This window comes from Rutilus rutilus, assembly GCF_951802725.1.
Source record: "Rutilus rutilus genome assembly, chromosome: 2".
In the NCBI taxonomy this organism is placed as follows: Eukaryota; Metazoa; Chordata; class Actinopteri; order Cypriniformes; family Leuciscidae; genus Rutilus; species Rutilus rutilus.
In genome coordinates this window covers 33,215,561-33,236,465 of record NC_140210.1, presented here as the reverse complement: position 1 = coordinate 33,236,465, position 20,905 = coordinate 33,215,561, and the positions used below count along the sequence as shown (strand labels likewise).

General features: G+C 38.7%; 1 protein-coding gene across 1 annotated transcript in view; it reads right to left on the bottom strand.

The window, feature by feature from the left end:
• The window catches only part of tenm3 (teneurin transmembrane protein 3), a 275,119-nt gene extending 254,453 nt beyond the window's left edge, over positions 1-20,666 (bottom strand). Inside the window, exon 1 of the mRNA XM_084399638.1 lies at positions 20,531-20,666. The gene's annotated coding sequence lies outside the window, so the exon portion shown is untranslated. The remainder of the gene's footprint in view (positions 1-20,530) is intronic.
• Between the last annotated feature and the right edge of the window lie 239 nt (positions 20,667-20,905).

The following is a 20,905-nucleotide window of genomic DNA, read 5'->3' as shown; positions in this document are numbered from 1 at the left end:
GGACAAAGTGAGGGAGGAAGAAAGGTCTATGGAAGACAATGCAGCGTGTTCCAGCAAAGCAGGCTGCAGACTAACCACTCCAAGAGCCTCACCCCTTTCCCTCTCGGTGCTGAAAGGTTCTCACTGTGGCTGCTGCTCCAGCCACTAAATGGAGTCTTCCTCCTCTATAGAACATTCCAGAGGGCTGAAACAACGTTGAAGTGGGCGGCTCTCAATGCCGCTCTTTAGCGCAAGGGAAAGCATTATCAGAGAGGAGAATACGGGAAGAGAGGCCAACATTAAACATGTATACGCTCTCTGGCTCTCATTATAAAACACCCTCTTGAAAACTCTCACCCGCTTCAGAACTGAGAACATCACTGACAGTTTACTATGAGCTTTCGTTCCCACTGAATGTGACTCAGGGGAACCACTACACCTAACGTGGTTAAGAAACGCACTTCACGATGTCTGATTCACCATCCCATCAGAGTTGGGAACTATAAAAGAAGCCATTTTGTGATCTAACAGGAGGACTATCAAAATATGGCATGTTGCAAATACAGGTCAGAGACTTCAAAGATGTGCCGTGTCAGTGACCTCTGATATATCTGAAGCTCCTCACCACAGATGATATGAACCCATCCATATGATATGAAAATCAATAGGCCTGCAAAGGCACAAAAGCACTTGAGGAGCGCAGCTCTACTACATGCTGCTAGCTCAAATTGCTGTGTCTGTGATCGTATGATTGTGCTGTAATGGGTTATGGCAGGGAAGGGCTGCATGGGCATTTGACTTGCTGGTAGGGGGTATATATGTATGGACAGAGGGTACGGTAAGGGGCAAAGGAGTCAGTGAAGCTGGACGAGTAATAGACTTCACTCAACTCTCTGAATAAACCGCCAGAGATTGAATATTCCAGTATAGAGTCAAAGTGAAGATGCAACTTAAAATTAGAGAGACAGATAGACAGAGATATAGATAGATAGATAGATAGATAGATAGATAGATAGATAGATAGATAGATAGATAGATAGATAGATAGATAGATAGATAGATAGATAGATAGATAGATAGATAGATATGGCAGCACAAACCATCACTCATTTTACTTACAATTCTTACAATTATCATGATAAATTTGGCAATAAACTATCAGCACTATCATTCACTTTTATTTATTCATATTTGTATCATGCAGCACTGTGCCCTCGTTGCCCCGAGCGATACCATTTCCCCCTCATAAGTCGAGTGCACAGCAAGCATCCTCTCCCTACTTTTTTTATTTCTCCGTCCTCTTTTCTTTTTTCAAAAATTGCATTTCGTGTCTCTATTTTTGGTGCGGCTAATTAATCCTCAACATTTAGACAGAGAGCCGCAGGAGTAAAAAGGCATTTAGGAGCCGCTGGGGCCCTCAGCGCCAGCGACAAGCATGGTTATGGAAAGCCCCCCGCCGTTTGTCATGTCATCCACCATGTGCTGCTGCCATTAGGCTTTGCCCACACCATTGCCAAAAGGCAAGGGCACCCACGTACACCACAGGACAGCCATGTCAGAGAGAGTTTCTTCACCCACGACATTAGATACACATGCACTGTCCAACGAGGTCTATAATAGAAGTCAAAATTTATTCATTAGCATTTAGCGTCTCACACAATTTTTTTTTTTAATAATAATCGGGCCCTCATTTTTATGTAATATAATTTGCGACCATAACTATAGGCTATTACAACATATAATTTTGGCCTATTAATAAAAAAAATTGTGAATCATTAATAGTGATTTTATAATGGCTTTTATGTTTCCAGTCTCACACGATCCCTCAGAAATTATATATATATATATATATATATATATATATACATACATACATACTTTTATTGCTCTTCTACATAAATTTTATAGCTCTGAGATATTTTTTTCTTAAATTATCACATTTTTGACATTGAAAAAATCAGTTTTCAATTGTATGAATACTTACAATGCTTCTGTATGGTCAAGACACTGACATTGCAATGCAGTTGATAATAGACTTAATTTCCTACAATATTTGACATTCAAGACATTTTGTTTATATAAGGTATTTATCTATTGTTACAATAAAACTCAACACTTTCAGAGCATAAAATACAGGGATAGAAGAGGGTAGAATCAATGTATTAAATGTATAACATATAGGTAACCTCTCAGCTATTTAAAAAAAAAAAAAAAAAAGAGAGAGAGAAAAAAAAAGAAGGAAAAAAAAACTTTTTTCTTCTTCTTTTTCCTTAACATTGTTGTAACACAGCTTGCATCTTTTGTGTTTTCCCAACTGGGCTTTTAGCGTTGAGAGTGTCTAGCTGTTGTAGGCTCGGTGTTTCAGTGGCACTTGTGCATTCCTGAATATCAATGTGGCTGTGAGAGCAGATTAGAGGCGGCCTCCCTCTCCCTCCCGAGCTCTTCAAATTAGTTTGATTTTCCCCCAGATGGTCAGATTAAATTACATAAACGCTGTCAGCAAAGTCCTATTCTGCACTGCATTCATGCCATCCTTATTCAGTAGCCCAACCTCCCACTTCTTTTAAAATCTTTCTTTGCCCTCTCCTCTCCTCTACTGATTTAACCTGCCTGACCATTTTTTTTGTGCGTGTGTGTCTGTGTGTGTATATGTTGTCCCAAAGCTGTACAGCTGACAGCGTCTCTGTAGATGAATCACTGTAAAACTGTCACCTGTTGCCCCCGCTGTGTCATTTCGTCAGAAAACCTGGGCTTTGGAGGGACTCCAGTGCCAATTATTTCAATAACAAGTATTTAAACGAACAAGAGTGTGCAATTATAGCACTTAATTACTTGCCTTAATCCACATAAGATTAAAGATTGCTGATTTTACCGCTTGTATTTTCTTGTGCATATCTGGATAAATGGAACAGAAAAATGTGGTTCGAACCAAGCAGGCTCCAAAAATAAGACTTGGCAAGAAAAATTAAGCAATTTGCCAAAAGTATCAAAGTAAACAGCTCTAGTTGTTAGTGAAATAGGATAATGGAATTAGAGAGAAACAACTATATGATTTTAAAAGACAGGATTTTTTTTTAAGGCACGTTGTGATATTTTGATCTCTCCCTCCCACACAAGCACATCTACTTTCTGGCTTCTGTCAACACAAAATGTCGGCCCCTGCAAAGCCAAAGGTTTTCGTTTGCAACTTGGTGGCTGTTTAGGCAGACGAAGTAAACTCCTACTGACAGACTAAACAGAAGTGGAAGCACTGGGTGGCCCGTTCAATTAACAACCCCAAAACGTCTGGGTGCAACTGTTTTTTTTTTTGAGCTAACACAACATTTTTTTCGCGGCATTTCTCAAGCTGAAATAAACAACAAATGTTGCAAAACCAGCAAGAGAGAGAATTACACAATATCCCCTCTCCACCCGGCAACACTAAAGATACCATCTGGTCATCTTGTGTGAGGGAAGCAGCATCTTATCACTGAGGTGTGTGTGTGTGTGTGTGTGTGTTATGAACATTGGGATACCTCCACTTCCTCGACAATGGGATGAAGTCTGCTTTAACTTCCTGTAAATCTGGTCAGTGTGCTTTGAAGATTGACATGCTACAATATTGCTGGAGAAAAAGGTTCTCATTCCAGACTGGACTGTAGGACTTAGTCACTTAAATAATAATAATGATAATTTCCCCCTTAAATGATTAAATGATATAAATAAAGAAAATGGAGGACACCCCTTTTAAGTTTGCCTTGTAAATTGCATCATTTCCATCCCTCCTGTCTAAACAGATGGACAACTCTGTCTATAAGCTGCAAGCTCATATGGGCGGACTCTCCCTCGAGTTTCCAGCCAGACCAAAGGTAAATAATACCCTCTGTGCAATGCTATACAAACGAGAATTGGGACGCGAGTACTCGTTGGGGGATCCATCCAGAGGCAAAGGCTCCGGCAACACAGAGCTTAAACTTTGTGAATTGTGCAATGGATCCAGATTGTAAACATGTTTGTTCTGCAATCGGGCCAACACAACTGAATGAGAAGGGAAGGCAATTAATGGAACTTCGGCAGGACGCTTAAGGACACTGGGAAAGACGGGGCTGTGCGCAGCTAATTGCCCTGCTTTGTACGTTTTAAAATAAATTGTAGGGTTGAAGGTCAAATCCCATTCACACAAAAAAAGGTATTTATGTTAGACAGCTTGAGAGGAGAGAGACAAACGTCTGCCCTGTGAAGTGTTTAAATGTGAATATTTCATTTTGTCATTTACTGTAGCCCTAGTATTAAATTAAAGTAAGTGGACCATTATTTTCAATAGGATTGTATAAATACCCTTGAACAAATGACCATGAAAAACATGCTGAATGAGTTCTGCTAACTATCAACTGTGACATCTGCAGTAAGAAGAGCCTAAAAATGCAGCGGCAATAAAATCATACAAATAATCATTCAATTATAATAATAACAATTATGAAGAAGGGCATACTCTAATGTCACATCACTTGTTTTCCCAACTGATGCAAAGATTGTTTATGCACACAGTTATGGCTCTCAGATGAGACACTATGATATAAACAGAGTGTAATACATTTTGCATTATGGTCGGTCATGGTTTTAATCTGTCAATGTTCTAAATAAACAACAAATAAATAAGCAGCAATTATTATTGTGAAAAACAAATTCTTCAAATATATCATACTTTACTAAATTATGATAAAAGAATTGTATACATTTTACACAAGTTAGTCATTTGCAAAACAATGATTTTATTTAGTTATTTGTGACAGTGAGATGTGACAGTGTCAATTATGATGACTATTTCTTTATTGTTCTTTGTTTTAAGCCTCTTAACATGTTGGTAGCTTGCTACATAATTGTATACTTCTTGTACATATTGCAGCACTGAATACGAGAAGAAATGTCTCATATTACAAGCCCATTTAATAACAAGATGTGACTTTTCAAGCTTAGTGTCTGTCAGTCATGTATTTTATTATTAACTTAATGAGATAAATCACTGTATAAACCACTGCATTAAAAAAAAAACCCAAAAAACATACTTTTGGCCAGTGTGGCATACATAGACATTGTTCCAGCTCATCACTGATTACTGATTTCATAATAGTTAAAAAAAGCCTGACTTTCATATAAATAAAGAAATCATATTCACATTATAGTTATTTATTATAGACTTTTACGGATGAGGACATTTTGCCTTCCCAGTTTATGGTAAAGTTCTGGATCTAAATCACACTCTTCTTAAATTTGAGAATAATTTATAATTAAATAATAATAATAATAACATAAAATAAAAAAGCTTTATATTGAAGCTTTCTTTCAAAATCTTTAGTGTATAAAGAGTTTGGAAATTATGAATAATTTTTCAGAAAGTGGATGTAGTAAACACTGATATTGCAGGCAAGACAGAATCAGCTAAAGGAACAAACACAGCTCCACAGTCTCATTTCCTCTTAACCATCATGAAGTAGAGGGGGTCAATTTGGCCTCCATTCTATAATCGCATTTGCTCATCAGACCCTAAGTACAGAGAGAGATTGTTACCCAACCACAGAATGGCTGACCCACCAGCATGACCCACACCCTGCAGTTCCTGTGGTGGAAAGTCATCAGAGGGTTGGAGATGCTGGGGTTCATGCTGCAGCGTTGCTTCTCTGCGGGGTTGTAGGGCTCATTAGTCAAGCAGTGGTCGCTTCTCACCAAACACAATTAGGACTATTTGCCCTCCTACAGCAGATGCTGATGAGACAGGCAGAGAGGAGGATTGGTTGAATGGCCTGCGCCACTACAAAAGGACCACAGTGATAGAGGCAAAAATTTAATTTTGAAAATGGAGTACATCTATTTGAGGGCCTTGGCAGGGATGGTGAACGAGCAGGAAGTGAATGGAAGAAAGGGGGGGTTGGATAATGACCTTACCAAAATGAAAATCTAACGGTTCCATTGCAACCATTCTCAACATTAAAACCTGCACAATTACTTGCTGAAAATGTACAAACATTTCACAAAAACAGTTGCTACATGTTATTCACCTCTAGAAAGGTCAAACGAGATTAGAAAACACAACTACAGGCCTGAGAAGTGTTATCAGTGCTCTCTATTCAACAGGTGAGGTTTAGATGCTGATGCTTAGATATTCTCTTAGAATTTCAATTCAAAAATCAGTGTTTCAGCACTAGTACGGCCCATTCTAGTGTTCCAAAGCTTAGTGAGCTGCCTACGAAGGAGGCAATTTAAGGGATAGTAAGCTCACTCTCAACTGTTCCAAAACGTCAGCAAATGAATTATGCTGCCCACTAAAAGCACATTGTTTGGTCAAATTCAAAGGTAGAATCACATGTATTATTTGTGGAAGAAGTAAGTTCTAGAAATAAATTCAAGATGTAAAGCATTACAAATGTTGATTATAAATAAAATAAAATTAATTAATTGAATAAAAATCAATCAATCAATAAAATGTATACACTAATGGCAGCAGCAATTTCTCCAGTTTCCAGTGTCACACGATCCCTCAGATCTACACAGGTGGAGGGTTTCTGAAAGTGCGTTGCACTGCTAAGGCAAATGCAACCCAAGTATTTGAAGGTTGAGCAACGAGCTCATTGGCTACTGATACGGGGAACCAATCAGCTGCGCCCTATAGATAACGATGCGATTATGAACAGGTGAGTAAAAGAACCTATTAGCCTGTGCCATCTAGAGTTTCATGCCAGAACTTCGTATATATACAGAACTGTATACAAGTCTTTACTGTCACTTTTTATGAATTTAATGCATCCTTGCTGAATAATTTTTTTTTATTACACATGTAACAGTATAATGCTGTTAAACTAGCAAAATTCTACCATCAAACTCTTGAAATTAATTGCGAGTCCAGCCTATTTGTGGCTGCCTATGTTGAGTGTTCCAAATCTGTCTCTGATGAGGTTCCAAGACCGTCAGGATGCTGCCTAGCTCACTAGGTTTCGGAACAGAGCTTCTGTTTTCAAATTTGCAGGGAATGTTTACTTAACACGAACAAACCTAAACTCAATGGCTGCAGATAACACTTACGCAAGGCAGTCATCTACTTTAAAAGAGTGTACTTTGCAAGTCTTGCTTCCACAGATTAGGATAAGTGGTAACTCTTTTAGGACTGAATCAGAACGCAGATATGACAGACCCTCCCCTTAATTACTACCGTAGGAGCCCCAGTGGCAGGCCTGATTTTATTCAAAATGTCAATGTGCCCACTTGGGAAACGAAAGGGGAAGAAAAGAAAAAAAACAACTAAATTGAGAACAAATGCAGAAATGTTGATGTCAACAATATTTTAGAGCGCTGTGGGACTCTTCCACTGCACAAAAGACAACAACATATATCATATCATGCTGTTTGTGGTTTTTAACCAAAGGAGTTTCTCAATTTATTGTGAAGAGAGAGAAAGACACCATAAAAGAGAGAGGAGAGTTGTTTGTGTTTCAAATTAAGCAATAAGATGTGTGCTAATACTTATAAGATGCTGATTTAACTGTGCTACGGGGCATTGGTTTCTGAATACGACGCTGTCTCTATATATTTTACTCTCTCTCACATGAACACAGCCACCACCAGTAAAGTAAAAGATGCAGACATCTCCTCCAAATCCTGAGCCAGGCATTAAAAGAAGGATTTCTGAGTCAGAGAAGGATTTTTTTTTTTTAAATCAGTCTTGTTTGGTGAGGTGGTTATTTTCTCTTTTTGAGTACAACAGCCTATTTCCACCATTACTCTGGCAAGCACGGACACCTGTAGCTTACAAGCTGTCGCCATGTCAACGGTAAGAAAGAAAGAAAAAGGGAAAGAGAGGCAGGAAATCAGGGCGGGGAAAAGAAGACTCCATTTCAGGGAACGGGAGCGCGAGAGAAACCCAGTTGAGCTCATTGGAGGGGCAGGAATGATGAAAGGCTGTTGAAAGCTCTTCAGTTGCAGGCTCTGTGAAGAGATGTACATCTCACTCACAACATATGACGCAGTCACCTAAACCTTTACTCAGAGATGGTGGGTGTTGAAAAAAGAGCTCCAATAATGCATGTTAAAGGTAAAATATAAAGTGAGTGTGTCAACACCTAGCTCAGGTGTTTGAAGCAGCATCTGGTTAAGAGATGACAGCCACTGAAAACACAACAATGCCTACAAATCATTCATTGTGGCACTAGATTGTGCCAAACCACACAGCGAAACTAATCCACTCAACAGTGTTTTCCCACTCGTCCTCTTTAAAATAACCAATGCAGAACTCATTTAAGTGAACCACCCAGTTAAACATCATTGTAATCTAAAAGTGATGATTATATGACATGATATGAAGATATTTATATTTATAAGCCAATTTCAGCAAATTTGGTTGTCTTAGATTAATCGTGTTAACTAAAAAAAAAAAAATTTATAATAATAATAATACGTTTAATTGTAGTTAATTTGTAATCAACGGACAGCCTGGGGCTTAAAAAAAAAACCTGTACAGAGAAAACAAGTGTTATATTTCTGTTGCAATGTCTTTTATATTTAGCATTTTGCATTGCAAAATAGTAAAGCCCTTGAGCCTCAGGCAGAACACTGAAGGGAAACCTTTGAACTTCTGTTTGTAATTTTTTTTTTTTTTTTTTATTAAAATAAAATGCTCAACTCCTCTTCTGCGTGTCATTATTGTACAGCAATGAGGTAAAATTGATTTAACATTGCACAAATGTAAAATACAACCAGAAGTGTTGATAAGACCCTTAAAACTAACCAAGTGTGAAAACACCCTAATTTGTAATACCTAACTGACATTCAAGAGTTGAAATTGGCATGTCCAAAAACTTGTCAAACCGCATGTGAGCCGCACATAGTCTTTATACGAGCTTTGTTACTTTGTGGCTTCAATCAGTGTCTTCAGCTCATAAAATGTATCTGACTGGAGTCTAATGCACATTCTACTGTCGTCCATCTTAATTACATTGAGATGCACTTAGTGCCATGCAAATGCGTCGCAACCCAACTGCCTCAATGTAGTACCCACTGTCCTTCACTCTTCACTCGCCTGGGACTCTGTCATTAATGACAGAGGAGTGCGCTGAGCCCTGCAGATGAAATTATCTCTCTGTTACTGGTGTGTTACAGCTGGACGGTGCTGAGAGTGCCAGCGAGGGGTCCAGCACCTCTTCTGATTCTTTAAGGAATGTGGATGGGAAACCAGTAGAGATGTTAGGTATAGCTGTTGGATGACACCAAGGTCATTAAGTGCATTTATATGTGCACTAATATCGAGATCCAGTGGGTTTTTATGTAGAGAAGCTCTCTGTCAAATGTCACAATATGTATATTCTCAAATATACAATGCAGAGGACAATTATCAGTAATCAACAATAATCAGATTAACATGCATACATGCTAGATGAAGCAAAGCTACAATTGTGCCTTTCATTCAAAATGAAAGTCCTGAATTCAAAAACGGGTATGATTTCAGGACTTTAAGTGTTGAAATGACTGAATCAAATGACTTTTTCCAGTTTTGTTCAGTTCTAATATTCTACAATCTGACTGGATGAGCCACGATCAAGTTGCTCTAAAAAACCCTTATATGTGACCCTGGGTCACAAAACCAGTCACAAGTCGCACGGGTATATTTGTGGCAATAGTCAACAATACATTGTATGGGTCAAAATTATAGATTTTTCTTTTATGCCAAAAATCCTTAGGATATTAAGTAAAGATCATTTTCCATGAAGATATTTTGTAAATTTTCTTTCGTAAATATCTAAAACATTTATTTTTGTGAGTGAATGCAGCACAATCGTGAACATAAATGGAGAACTTTAAAAGGCGATTTTCTCAAAGTTTAGATTTTTTTGCACTCTCAGATTCCAGATGTTCAAATAGTTGTATCTCAGCCAAATATTGTCCTATCCTAACAAACCATACATCAATGGAAAGCTTGTTTATGTATAATGGATGTATACTAGCCTGACGTCATCATACTCAGAGTCTAGTCAGAATATGAGCCTGATACTGCTCCATTGGGCTGTGATTATGGGGCGTGTTTCAACCGAACCAGGAAAGAAAATGCCTCAGCACTCAATTGGATAGACCTACAACCAATCACAGCAACAGAGTAAGTGACGTATGTTTTTCATTCATGTTTCCGATCGACAAATGCCTTGATCGCGGTTCTCTGTTCGTCTTTTAAAATTAATGCGCTGTCGATATCTTCTATAACAGACGCGATGGCGGAATCTACACATGATGTTTCATAAACAAAGTTCGGGAGGAGCACGTTCAAATAATCAATCCAATCAACTTGTCATCAAACAATTACCATGTCTACCCTATCAGCATGAGAGGAAGCATATATTTATTCACTCTGTCAACTCACCTAACATTCCTTGACAGTTTTCAGCATCCCTCCACTCACACTTGGCCTGTTCTTCCACAGCCTGGAATACAGGGGGAGTACTTTGGGTTCGGGCCGAATACCGAGCCCGGAGCCCTCTCCTCGGACATGCATTTATTCTATCTGACTTATTTGTAAGTGTGAAATCTCAATTCTCCAGCGGCAGTCATCTTTGTTATAAACAAATTCAACCCAAGCGCTCGTTGGTGACGTGGATGATTACGTTACAGTTGATCATCTGTCCATCATCGTATAAAGCCCGCCCTGACAATTTGATTGGTCCGAACAGCTCTGGTTCGGGCATAATAGCTCCACAACGGATCAAGTCCAGACCGAACTTCCCGACCTAAAAATGTTGTGGGGGCGGGGCTAAGTTCGGCTGGCATCCAGGCTAGATGTATACATCTCAATTTAAAAAAATGACCCATGTAACTGGTTTTGTGGTCCAGGGTCACATATGTGGTACAATCACTGCACCACACAGCCTTTATTGGCTTACTGTTTAACAGCCCAAAACCCTACTTTTGTTAAAAAAACAAATCATGATCATCCAGCTGAGCTTAACTTAAGGAAAGATAAAGTTTGACTACATTCACAAAGATAAAGTGGAAACTAAAGTATTCTATTCATTCTAAGGTTTGCATTCAGTTTCCTTGGTGAAAGCAAGTTAAATAACTTGTATAGGAAACATCCTCTTTCCTTCCCAAAGGAAATGGATTTCTCCCCTTTTAGTAGAGCGTTCAGTCCGGGTTATTGTACAATGGCCAGGAAATCAATGCAAGTTTTTTTTTTTCACTGTAGTTTTCCTTTTTTCCCCCTCCTTCACACACACACAAAAACACACTTACACTTACACCCACACAAGCAGGGCTCACACCCACACACACCTGATGTAACCTGGCAGACAGTGCCAGAGAGTGAGCCATCAGAGGGAGTGCACGCCCGGTCTAAACCATCTCCCAGCTGGCTGCGTGAGCTGAGCCCGTCTGGCTGGAAGCTACAGATTAATTAACAGTGTGCCATGAGAGCACCGCACAAGTGTGTGGAGGGGGCGAGGTGTGTGACATTCAGCCCGGCCTGCTCACGCACCCGGCAAGCTCTGGATCTCACGTCTCTCCGCCCTCGCCATCATCATCGTGGCCTCACGCTCTCACCCCGTCTGCTCGGTGACCGCCGCCAATCGCCTCCCAATCAGGACAGATAAAGAAACAGCGCTTTGAGAATATACTGCAGGAGTGCAAGAGCCGTGACTCCTGCAATAAATAGCCACTGTGAAGAACAGAATTTAGAAAAAAATTGTTTACCTTTATATTAACAGAAAAATGTAATTCAATTTAATAGCATCTCTCTATATATACAGTGCAATTCATAAGTTAATACACCCATGCTAAAGTTGACTAAAAAGAGGAATAAAAAAATCATATTTTGGAAATTGAACTTAATGCCTTAATTTAAAAAATTAGGAAAAATCCAACCTTTAAGGACACGAATTAGCATTGAGAGCAATGCAAATCAAACTAGCTTTTAGGCTAACTGAAATAAAATCATGCCAATCTTTAGGTATGGTGAAGGCTATGTGATGATGTGGGGCTATTTTAATTCCAAAGGCCAAGGGAACTTTATCAGGATGCATAGTATCCTGGATCCATGAAGTAACTGGCCTTTAAAAATAAAAATCTGCCTGCCTCTATGGGAATTTAACATAGGAGTGTCCAAACTTATGCACCCTGTATTTTAAGGAAGAACATTTATTTATTTACGATACATTATTCATTCACAAAGAAAATTGGTGTCCTTAAAGGTTGGATTTTTCCTCATTTTTTTAATTAAGGCATTAAGTTCAATTTCCAAAATATGATTTTTTATTCCTCTTTTTAGTCAACTTTAGCATGGGTGTATTAACTTATGCATTGCACTGTGTATATATATATATATATTTATTTATTTATTTATTATTATTATTATAAAATATTTTATGGAAGGAATGTTTTTGAACAGTATAGGTCCTAAAATCTGCTAAATCATTTGCTGAAAATGCACAAAATGGCATATATATATATACACACACACATAATAGCGGAAACACTATGCCAACTATAGGTTTCATTTTAGTCATACTATATTACAAAATATGGCAGGTGAATTTGTTCAGAAATACAATAGCTTGATTGGACAGGCAGCCATGAACAAAAACAAACAACATAATAAATAAATAAATAATAATAATAATAAAGGAATAATAAAGAATAAAGAATAATAACGGAGGTGTTTTCACATCAACTTTAAACGTTGATAAGCCTGTTTATTTTGCTATCCAAACGTGATTTTTTGGTTTTAGTAGTTTAATTATTTTAAATTTCTCCTGCTATCAGAGCTGGAACAGACCTGCGGGTCATTTTTGGGTCGCGACCCAGCAGTTGACAACCACAGATCTAATGACACCAAAATAAAATTTTCATACAAATTCCAAAGCAACAGTACTGAATTTTGAAGTTAGCTAACATGAGTAAACCACTGTGTCCATAGCAACAAGCAGAAAAATAAATTTTTGTTTCACTTTTGAATGGGGGCTAACGGGGTTCAAAGAAAACTCCAGCTTAATGACAGAGGAAATATCTAACACATTCTGAATTTGCACATCAATAGGGAGACAAATCGAGCGTCTTCTCTTCCTTCTGTAATATATACAATAGACAGAGCGGCAGTTCAGCTGTGACTGAAACCCGAGATACATTTTCTCCGAATCATCGGGCAAAAGACTGTCCCTGCTACCCTCTCAAAATCTTTCGTAACACCCATTCTCATTAGAGGGATGGAAAAACTTGGGGAACGGATCGATGTTTTCATTTTTCAAGTGCTTGTATCCATTAGACGGGTAAAATTCATCCATCAAGCAAATTCCTTTCTGGTTAGGCCCTGTCGCTTTAACAAGTAGCGAGCTCAATGTGCAAGATGTATTGCTCTCCATTTCACTAACCTTCATTACGTCTTTCATGTGTCTCTCACCCCCTCCTGCTATCTCTCTCTTTTGGAGGAGCAAAGGATCTGATTGGCCGGAGACACTACCTGCCATGTTCTGTAGCATACAGTGCAGGCAGTGAACCTCTCATGTTCTTCACATTAATTCAAACGCCTTTTTAAGAGAAATCATTCGGCATGAATTATATATGACGGCCCCTTTTACCTCCTCACTTAGGGGAAAATATAATTCTATAATTTGGTGGTTTTCATATGGTATTTAAAGCAATATTGAGTGGGCCTTCCTGTAAAGCTGAAACTAATGGGAAAAGGGGGTTACTGCATTCCAAAAGTAAGTGCTCATAAAGTTATGTTGAGAAACACATAAATTACAGTGGCAAAAAATTTCATCACAGCCATTAGAAAGACGAATCCCTCATCCTGGCCTCTCAACCTCCGTGATCTTAATCCAAAGAAAGCTATCAAGAGGTCTGTTCTGTTTCAATTCCTAGACCTAACGCTAAAAATGAAAGCCAAAAATAAAAATATGGTAAATTATGGTGCACCGAACACACAAAAATTCTCCAGCGTCTGCAAAAGAAACGCTCCAACTGAAGGGAGACTCGTGCAGAAAAAGTAAGAACAACGTTATTTTATTTATTAATATTCTTTACATTTCTTAGTTGTTTTTAGCCCCTAAAAAATGGTAGCTTTTGGTAAAGCAAAAACAAAAAATATGAATAGCGGCACAACCTTTGCACCTAAGCCGCTGTGAGATCAAGTGGGCGGTTATTTGAATGAAAAAAAACCCGCTTGCTCACAGTCTCTGCTGACGGGGGAGACAAAAGCCTTGCTCCTCTCCTTAATGAACATATCTGCCGTGGAACGCCGCAGCTGGACTTAAAAGGTTACGTGGGGCTGACCATGCTGGTCACAAAGCTGCGCCCGCAGGATTGCTGAATCCTCTCCAAGAAAGCCCAAAAGGAGTTGCGGGCGGGGGGGGTTGGATTGGCTGTAACAGTGACAAAAGGGAAGACTGATGGCCTCACCAAGAACCAGAAAGACCTTTGCACGAACCCCTATTCTGCCACGGGAGAGCACGGTTCATGTTTACATCCCTCCCTCAAACATCCTCACACACTTATACACAGCAGCCTCCATTTTATTTACTGCAGCTCTCATTAAATATGGATGCCAAACAAGATACTGGAGGACACATGAGAACAAAATGGGAACAATGAAGTATAAAATATCACAGCATCTGGCGCTTGGTGAACTATGACCGCTGACTTGCTCAAATATGTATTTTCCTTTCAATCATTTATTGCCTGGTAAATTATCACTGAGCAAAAAAAATAAAAAAGTTACTTCCCAAGTCATGAAAGCATTTTAAACATATTCACCTGCAAACCTGTATTCACATTAGTAAATCTTGACGGTCTAAATGAATTATATATTTATTATTAAAGGCCATACGAGAATGATAAACTGCAAAAACGTAGTACAAATCATACCTGTCTCTCGAGTCCAGTGAATCAGGAATTTAAGAGGTCATTGAAGAAGTAGATTGCATGTGATGAGAAGTCCTCACCTTGTGCCAGCTGCAGCGGAGTGGAGTGCATGAGAACTTAAAATGTGACGCTTCGTAAGGTGGGTGTCGTAAGGTACGGACACACATGACTGACCTGTCCTATTCTATAAAAGAGTCTGACGGCAGGTATGGCGTCAGCCAATCCAAACTCAGCACCCCACAAAGGACGCACAGGTAGATTCAAATGGAGCAGAGGACTAAAGGACACACATATAGTCAGGAGAGGAAGTGCGTCAAGAATCAATTTCTAACCTTGTTAAAAAATAAAAAATAAAAAAATAAAAAAAAAACATATCAAAGAACACACACACATGCCAATGTTCAACTGTTCAACAGTACTGAGACAGTAGAATTTATATATGTATATATATATATATATATATATATATATATATATATATATATATATATATATATATATATATATATTTAACGGTTATTTAATATTTATTTATATATATATATATATACATATTTCAAAAACATTAAACAAATGCATAACAACCCCAAACTTTTGGACACACACACACACACACACACACACACACACACACACACACACACACACACACACACACACACACACACACACACACACACACACACACACACACACAGCATTATTTTGAATAACATCAATCCAAGATAATCCAAGATAATCCAAGAAACAGCTGTAATAATGTCAAGAAATATGGGGAATGGATATAATGTTCCCGTCAAAATAGACAAGTTATTTAATGTGCAATCTGCAGTTAACTAAAATAACAGGTGTTTTGGTCACTAGTCATATGTGGTAAAGGCACATTTTATAAGACAATGTGAGGGTTGAGTCAGGCACTGAGCATTAAAAAAAACGTCAGGAATCTGGGTTCGACTCCAGCTTGTGTCATGTTCTGATCCTAATCCTCAGATCTCCCTCCAATATCCTATAAATAATAGCTAAAAAGCCTTCAACAGACACAAATACTTCAATGAATCAACTACCATTGACAACTCATTCTTTCTTTACTATCATACATTTATTTGGCACATACAATTCGACAGTTGGCAGAGGGCACTCGGCAGCAAATCCTATAGCACAGCGTAACAACACCAAGCCCCCCTTGTATATTAACTGTTATCAAATATACATTTTCACAAGATGGCACAAATATTGTTAGATGAAAGGAGGGGGAAAAAACCCAACAGATTTAAGGTTGGAGGTGGAGCCAACTTTAAAGCTGCCATTATTTCCCTGTTTCGCACTCAACAGAATTCACACAATCGTTGTCTTCCGCACTGGTCGCACTGCATATTTCACCAAAAAGACATACGCTTGCATGTAACACAACAGAACCGTCCAACTTTATTGATGCAACTGGAATTTTTTATTTATTTATTTGCCAATCACAAAGTGTTGCCAGCCAGAGCTGGTGGTTTTTGCAGTTTGTTTATCATTGACCATCACAGAGGCGCCAGTGTGAAATAAAGTATTTTTAGATGTTGACATAATGGCTCGAAGAGGGAGGAGACCATGAATTTTTCATAGCGGCTCACAGGGAGAGGTCATTCGCCACTCTTCACTATAAAAGAGGGGAGAAAAAAAGAATTTCTGGAAGGCTGCAAGCGGATTTCACCCCTCTGAAAAATAAACTGATCAGCCAAGTACAGCGACCTAAAGACACACAGACACAAAACCCTACTGAACGTTGAAAAATGGATTCCCCATTGTCCCGCTGTTTTGAAACAAACACACTGACTGAAACCTCTTTTTGCCTAGTACCCTGAGCCACTCTGCTCAAATTCCCAGCAAACACAAGCAGCCACCATCTTTTGAACACTATGCTGGCAAGTCAACGTTGTCTTTTAGGAGACGACAATGAGAAAAGGTGTCCAGTACAGTCACACTGCCTAACAATTCTTTGGTAGTTTCCACAAGAATGGATTTGTTTTGTTGTCTGTAATGGCATTATTAGGCACTTAGCAATCCGTTTTACCATTTAAAAACTATTTGCATTTTTGGCCGTCTCAAAAGAGTGGATTCCAACCAGAGTGTGCGTCCGTGTGTGCGCGTGTGTGTATAATCCTATTTGAAGTATTCTCTGCATTTTCAATGCATTGAGGAGTTGAGCATAAATCAGAGTGACAGACTTAAAAGAAAAGGCTTTGCATTAAAGAGTCTAGGTCAAGGGGATGGGTCTTAAACACAGACAATTCCTTTCTTCTCTGAAATATTAGCACACTCCGACCGTTAACAGACGAGTGAAAGTGCATTGCTCAAAATGTCAATTAAGCGGCACAACAGAGGCACATCAATACGTTCGAGCTGTTCACTTTAGCTCTGCGACATCATCGCGTCTGCCGTGTGACGTTTTAATTAAGCCTCGCATAGGTCGCGAAAAACATTCCATCCGGTCATGCAAGTCACAAACATTATTTGCTTTCTCACCTCTCCTCTCGATACGTGATGCACCTATGTCACACTCACACAAAAGAACAGAGGGTCGTAAGAGGCACGAGGCTTGTGGTTCTACGGCTGTCGTTTGGCATGTGCACTCAAGTCAGTGAGCTTTGAGCTGGTGTTGGGTTGCCGGCAAAAACGGCAGTGTATCCCTCTTTAAGCATGGCTGGGCAGCAATGAGCCTACTCCAAATGTTACACGCCATTCAGGCCCCCGTCGGTGCGTGTGTATGTGCGCGCGTGTGTGTGTGTGTGTACACTATGCGACGCCGGCTCCCAATTGTTCATGCACTACATTTAACAAGCTGGTAAATCAGTCCCATACCATCAGTAAGGAAGTGTGGAGATATGAATAGTCACATCCATATACAATCGCACACAAACCGGTGTGAAAACAAAATGACAAAAAAACAATGCCTATTTCAACAATTGTGCTCCTGACAATTATTAATCATGTTAGAGTGCTATTGCCTTGAAAATGAAATTACATGAAAATAAATGTTTCTGCAATTAGCTGTCATGCCTCCCATTGACAGGGAATGATTAAAAAGAAGACACTGACTAATTGGGCTTTGAATAATGAAATGATATGTATGCTGATTTTTTTTAAGCAGGTGTGAAAGCAGGAGCAACAACGAGATGATAAAACATCTGGCCGCACTGGACAGGTTCTGTCAATCAATCTTCCCTCAATGAATCCCATTACCATGACAACCCCCAGCCAATAAACATCTGTACTGGCCTTCATGAGGAAAAGAGGGCCACTATATGTGACAATATTAGCATCATTACAGTAACAAATGGTGCTCTCTTGCTTCTTTTATTTGATGTGAGATCAAACATGCACACACTCTCCCCGTCCCACGCGCTGCGGCCTGCCACGGCTCCTTAAAAAAAAGCTGTATCTGTCATGATATAAATGACACTTCAGAGTTTGAAAGTGCTCCTATCAATCACTCTAACTTTAATGTGAAATAATAAAATCAGTTTAAGTTTTTCTGTTGACCGTTTCTTTCCCCCCTCCCTGTCTCCCAAGTGAACAAAGGCCAAGTTCAAGGCAACAAAAAATTGATTTCGGCTACACTTCAGATTAGTCAAAGGTCTCTCAGCATGTACACACACACACACACACACACACAAATAAATAAAAAATAAATGCATCTCCCATAATACATTTCTCTCTTTGCAAATGCATTTTCAAACATGCCTATGACGTTTCTGTGTCCACAAAAAAAAAAAAAAAAATCCACATTCGTATCTCAAACATCTTGTACATATACAAATGGTACAGTCTGAGTCGTATATTACAACTTCAAATTGACCTTACTGACCTGAACGATTTCTAATAATCAGATGTGCTTAAAAGAAAATCGCAAATGACAAAACCTTCAGTAGAAAGCCTAAACTAGTCAAAACAACCAGGTGACAGAAACGTGAATGAAAAACAGAAAATAGAAAATTATCTTTCATGAGAGTATAGGAGGCCATATAGGAGCATGATTAAATGAGAGGCTATGTCTGTGCTCTGTTCACTCACTGACTTTAGCGGGCAAGATATTGTACACTAACATTTAAACAAAAGATCATTTAGGATGGGCCAGGAATCTTTCACCAATCACTATCACCAGTATCAGCTTTCAACACAATTACAGTACATGGTGATACCTCAGTACCATGCTGCCTTTCAGTCAGTGTGTGTGTGTGTGTGTGTCTGTCTGTGTACGCAGTGTAGTTGCTTCTTTATCTGTCGAAACACAACCTTCAGGTATGTGTTCATAAGTAAAACATAACTGATAACCTTTTTTATCACCTTGCTTTTCTGAATATCTTCTTGCTTTTCTGAATACAATATGCGTGTTTGGGTAGTCTACCTACTACCCAGCAAGTCCTTGATGTGCAGATCAGTTTGACATTATAAATAGTGATTCAGAGACACACTTACTGCCATTAAAGTCACTAAAACAATATGTTGCAAAGTCACCAAAGCAAATGCTGTGATTTGTCTAGCATAAGTAACAAATAATTTAATATAATTTTTTCCCTCTAAAATATGAGAGAAAAAAGTTGCTCAGAAAACACTCACATACACACACTGACAAAAAAAAAAGTGTTTTGTGAAATTGTCTCATACTTTTGTACTTGCAAAAACTCGTTATGAGATAATATTTGTTCATGAGCGTCGACTTAAAATTTCAATGGATTCTGTTTTGAATCAACCATTAAGCAAGCTGAGAATTAAGCAGAAGAAAGCATGAGAGAAGACCTCAAGTCAAAGAAAAATCACTATGTGCAGGGAAGTTATCCTTTACATGTTTTCTGGAAAACAGCTTCTTTAGTGAATGTGAATTAGTCCTTATGAAACACTCACAGACAACTTCAACACATGCAATCTGAGCAGTGGGATATTATAATAGTTCACATAGGATATTGTTACAATGTCAATATAACTACTTTCATAATTTATCATTTTATGATTTTATTGTCATTGCTTAGAAAACATAATCTTACACAATTAGATACAAAATACAAACGAGTAAGTGTATTTTTTAAGTCTGATTATTTTAAAGATGCTGCCCAACATTCGTAAGTTATTTATTTGTATATCCATTTTTATAGGCTAGCCTATATATTGTTTTTACTGATCTGGACGTCTTCATCATACACTTGGAGTATTAAAAATATCAGTTAATGAAAAATAATTTTGAACGTCATTACTGTAAATACAGGCAACTTGTCAGAAGTGTTTAGTTAAGAACTGATATTTTTATGACACAATTTCAAGCTATTCGCTGTACATACATATTTTAAATAAGGTGAAGTCAAACAGATTAAGTTAATCAAGCGACGGTGAAAGTCTCTGTGTGCCCTTATTAGGCTACAATACAGTGAAGATTACACGCACCGCACGTGAACACATTTACAACCTGTGTGCACCTTCTGTATTTACTATGATTTACATTATCGCGCGCTTGACTAAACTTTAAATACAGAAAAATAGCCTAATTTGGCCTATTTATGCACCGAATTCCTTTTTTTTCTATATACATTTTTATTCAACTAACAATAATAAAAAAATTAACCTGCACTGACCTGTTTTATTAAAGGGTAAACGTGGATTAAGTTACATTAAGAGCGCTCGCGCATGCTGAGGCCATCGGAACTCTTACCTGCTGTTGATGTGCTTCAGCATCCCATTGACAAAACTTCTAAACGACACTAAACGACGGTCAACTTCTTCAGGGAATGACAAAACAGAGAGATGTGTCTTGCAAAACAAGTCCTCCTTACTCGTTTCAAACAGCAACTCCCGTCCAAACGATAGTCCGGAGAGCGCGAGAGTCACTCAGATGTTGACAGATAGATGTTTCTATCTCCTCTCTGAAAGCACAGAGCAAACGGAGATTGGTCGGAGGTGATCGATGAGCCCAGCGCTCATGTGTGCCTCTGCCGAATATCAGCCGTCACCGTCCGGATACACCGAGATACGGAGTTTCACGAGCAGCCGCTGTTTCCTCACAGAGCTACAACAAAGCCGGGAGTGC